We start from the raw sequence: 4,744 nt of genomic DNA, 5'->3' as shown, positions 1-4,744 counted from the left end.
GAGGGGACCATTCCCTGGAGAAGGATGTCATGCTTGGTAAGGTAGAGGGTAGACGAAAGAGGGGAAGACCTTCAACGAGATAGATTGACACAGTGGCTGTGACAATGGGCTCAAGTATAGCAAGGATCACGAGGCTGGTGCAGGATCGGGCGGTGTTTTGTTTTGCTGTGCATAATGTCACTATGAGTCGGAAGTGACTCGACGGCACCTAACAACAACAATACTTTATGGGTAAGGGAGTCTCAAAGAAGATGAGTGATGTGCCTAAGACCACAAAGCAAAAATATCAGAATGTATTCTGAAGCCTGAACTTCCATCTGCATACCTAAGTTATCTTTCCCTTATATCACAACTTTCAGCTAAATTTAATTTATTACATTCTGACCTCCAGTTTTGTGTATGTATGTGGTTTAATTGTGATTTGTTTTATAAAACAAAAGTATAAACTTGATTTTTTTTTTTTTTTAAATATTGTTATCGTAGTGAAATCTAAGAGTCTTCCTCTACCTTTAATTTTATCAAGTATTTCTGGGCTCTGTTTGTGTTATTAGTTACATTAATGATTGCTCTCATCTTGATGTTATCTCCAAACTTGATAAATAAACCATAAATTCCTTTTGATAAAAAAATTCTCTCTCCCAGTGTCCATTAATTTGTGTCCTTTAGATACCACTTGTAAGGAAACATTAGAATAGCATATTGCTTAAGCACATGGGCTTTGGATTCACACAGTCTTCATCTTAGACACCAAAAATGAACTGATTTCTTAACGTTCAGGAGCCATTTGGTCTAGAATGTGAGGAGAACAATACACAAACAAAACAATTACTAAAAATGTTATGAAAATTAACTGATCTAAGAAATGCAGCATGTAAATATTCAAGAAATGGTAATTTATATTTTCAAAGGTGGTATCAGAAGTTATTTGCATTTGTTAGGGACATAATTTAGATTTACATGGTGTTGTTTTCATAGTATGGAGAAGAAAACATACCTGTCTTCAAAATACCCCAAAATATGTAATGCAATATATATCTATCAGTGTTAGATGTCTTCTAGTCAATTTTGACTTGTGGCTATTCTATGTATTATTACCTTAATTACAAAAATCCTCTTCTAAAGGATTTCATTTTACTTGGATCTATAAGCAATGCCCATGGAGGCAGCAGACAAGACAACAAATGATGCATTGCATTGAGCAAATGTGTTGTAAAAGATTTCTTTGAAGTGTTAAAACACAAAGATGGCACTTGGAGGACTGAGGAGAACCTGACCTAGGCCATGGTATTTTCAATTGTCTCATAGGCATACAAAAGCTGAACAATGAATAAAGAAACCTGAAGAAGAATTGATGCATTTGAATTACAATGATGGTGAAGAATATTGAATGTACTGTCTGAAGAATGAATAAATCTGTTTCAGAAAAAGCACAGCCAGATTGCTCCTTGGCAGCAAGGATGGGGAGACTTCAACTCATTTACTTCAGACATGTTATCAGGAGGGACCAGCCCCTGAAGAAAGATAGTATGCTTAGGAAAGTACAGGGTCACTGAAAAAGAGGAAGATTCTCTACAAGATGGGTGACACAGTAGCTGCAACAATAGGCTCAAACAGAGTGGTGATTATGAAAGATCACAAGATCAGGATTTTGTTCTTTTGTAAATAGGGTTGTTATGAGTTGGAACCAACCTGATGGTACCTAAAAATAACAACCAAAAAATAAATAAATAAATAAAAAACCAGCAATAAAGAGGTATAGAAATTATTTTCTTTCAAGCTAAAATATAAGATTTGAAATTTGTTTAATAGATGTTAATAATAGCTTTAATTTCCATTAGAGGAAATCAATTTTAAGGAGTTTTTATACTGGGATAATTAAATCTTTAGCTAATTATCCAGACTGAATATTTAGCCAAATAAACTTTTGTGTGCAAAGGGGCAAAATAAGTGTAGTAAATTCCACACTGATTATTATTATTTTTTTTAAAATTTCAGCTCATGTTGGTGAAATTCTGGCTATGAGTAATTCTTACATACCACTTGAGGGATAGTTTCTCCTATCCTAAAATGCATACATGAACTAACTAATACTAAGTTTGGTTTCCAAAAATCTTTAAGAGAATATGTTTTGGCAGAAGAATATTATTTATGCCTTTTCTCACTTTTGACAAGTATGTTCCTTGTTGCCTGTCTGCAGCTATAGTTCAGAGTCACTAAACTAGGCAATATTTCTGTCTGAGTAATATCTGTGGTCTATATATCCATGAGTCTGGAATGAAGGACAACATCATCTTAATGCTGCAGTAGTTTGTCCTTGTTTGTTGTTGTCAGGTGCTGTCGAGTTGGCTCTGATTCGTAGCAACTCTACGTACAACAGGACAACACTGCCTGGTCCTGCACCAACCTCACAATCCTTGCTATACCTGAGCCCATCCTTGCAGTGACTGTGTCAAATCATCTCATTGAGGGTCTTCCCCTTCTTCACTGACCCTCCACTTTACCTAGCATGATGTCCTTCTCCAGGGAATGATCCCTTCTGACAACATGAGAAAATTATGTGAAACAAAGTCTGATGATTCTCGGTTGTCTACCTCAGAATCAGGTGGAGACTAAATGGTTTTCAGCTTACATACATGTTGCATTGTTTCTCACAATGCTATGGGGGAAGATCTCACATTTTCAAGTAAAATTATTCATGCAAAGACTTGGAAAAGTTGTTAAGTAAGGAGAGAAAACAAGGAAAAAAACAAAGCAAAAATCAAGAGAAACATCCGTCACAGGTTTTACTTGCAGTCTCTAACAACAACCCAATGTAGTCACAATGTGACTTTCTGATGTGAACTCACCAAAAATAAACCACTGAAGATGAAAATAAATCCCTATCTACACACACACATTGTATATATAAATATATTTTATGTGTAATATATATACATATAACGCCCTGGTGGCAGAAAGTTTAAGTACTCATCTGCTAACTGAGAGGTCAGCAGTTAACACCGACTCATTGGGTACATGGGAGAAACACCTGGAGATCTGCTTCTGTAAAAATTACAGCTAAGGAAACCCTACGGGGCAGTACTATTTTGCCACATGTGGTTGCTATGAGATAAAAATGAATAGACAGCACCTAGCGATGCATGTATACACACAACTCACAAATTTCTGGTGGGTTTTGAAAACTCACCTCCATGAAGTGGGAAATAAAGTCTGCTATGGCTTCTTCCTATACTGATTTCAAGCTCTGGATTTGTAGGAATAACCAAGAAGCATTTAGATCAGGTGGTCTTTTATACTCTGAAAGGCAAGCTCTTTAATGATATTGATTAGTTTCAAGGGCATATTAGAGATGAAGTCATGTCTCTGGAGAGAGGTTGCCCTCGCCTTGACCTTGGGTCAGTGTTAGACCACTGACACTTGAACTCTGACACCTACCTACTAGTTTCTGATATCTTTCAGGCCACCCAAGCAAGTCATCAGGGGACATATGTAGATGTGGTTCTTGCCAAATCAGAATTGACTGGCCAGTATGAAGCCTGTGAGCAGCGGGAAATGTGGGTTAAAGTATGTCAATAATGTTTCAGAAGAACGACTTCTCCCAAGAATTGTAGCTGTTGGAATGTTTTGACATTTATTCGGTAGAGAAATGTAGCATGTTTTGTGAAGCACTTCAAGAGAGCTGCTGCTAACTGCTGTGGTATATTGATCTTTCTGTTAAATTGCATGGGCACACTTGGGAGATCATTGAGATTCAGGCAACAGGACAGAAAGGATCGGCTGCACCCGATGGTCACTAATGGTAATTGGTTTCGATCCTTGCACTTGAAGAAGCCATGATTTACTTGGTTCACTGATGAATTGTAGACACTAAATATTTTGAAAAGAAAGAAATATCTTTTTTCAACACTTACAATACCTCTATCTTTGAATTATATATAAATATAGATACAAATGTAAATAAATATATATATACACACACACATATATTTATATATGTATATACATGTATATATATATACACATACATACATATATATGTGTGTATGTATATATAGTCAATGAATCAATTCTGTAATGTAGATATTATGTGAAGTCATAAAGCTTAAAATTCTGGTTTTCTTGTGGGTGTTAATACACTCTATAGCATTTGTTTATTGATTAGTTTGTTTCTCCACTTGCTCAAAAATGAATTGAAACCTTATGTTCTTTGTGGGTTTTGCCCTTAAACCTTTGTTTTATAATTATAAATGAAACACATCTGCTTGGTAAGGAAAAAAAAATACTAAAAACAAAACAAAAATGCTCAATGCATAAGAGCATAAAGCAGAAATAAAAAGACTTCTCCCTTTAGTCACGTAATTTTCAAAAACCTCATTGAACTATAGAATTTTTTTTTAACTAAATAGAACTTAGACATTCTTCCATATTAGTAGATATACTAATTACTCTTCTTTTATGACTACATAGTAAATAATAGTGTAATTCTCATTGTGGATTTTTTTTTTTTTTGCTAGTTCTAACAATTTGCAATTCTATCATACACATTTATGTATATGTGTGTATATGTCTATATCCTTATAAACATAGGTATGTAAACTTCTTTCAATTCATTTTTGAGCAAGCTGAGAAAAAAATGAATGAACAAACAAATGGTATAGAATGCATTAACACTGACCAGAAAACCAGAATATGTCAAACTATATGATTTTCTATATGACCTACATGACTGAATTGACTCATTAAA

The sequence above is a fragment of the Orycteropus afer genome, unplaced genomic scaffold (assembly GCF_000298275.1).
Source record: "Orycteropus afer afer isolate SDZICR_OR568_19922 unplaced genomic scaffold, OryAfe1.0 scaffold00017, whole genome shotgun sequence".
NCBI classification, from domain to species: domain Eukaryota; kingdom Metazoa; phylum Chordata; class Mammalia; order Tubulidentata; family Orycteropodidae; genus Orycteropus; species Orycteropus afer.
Note: the sequence above shows the minus strand (reverse complement) of the source record.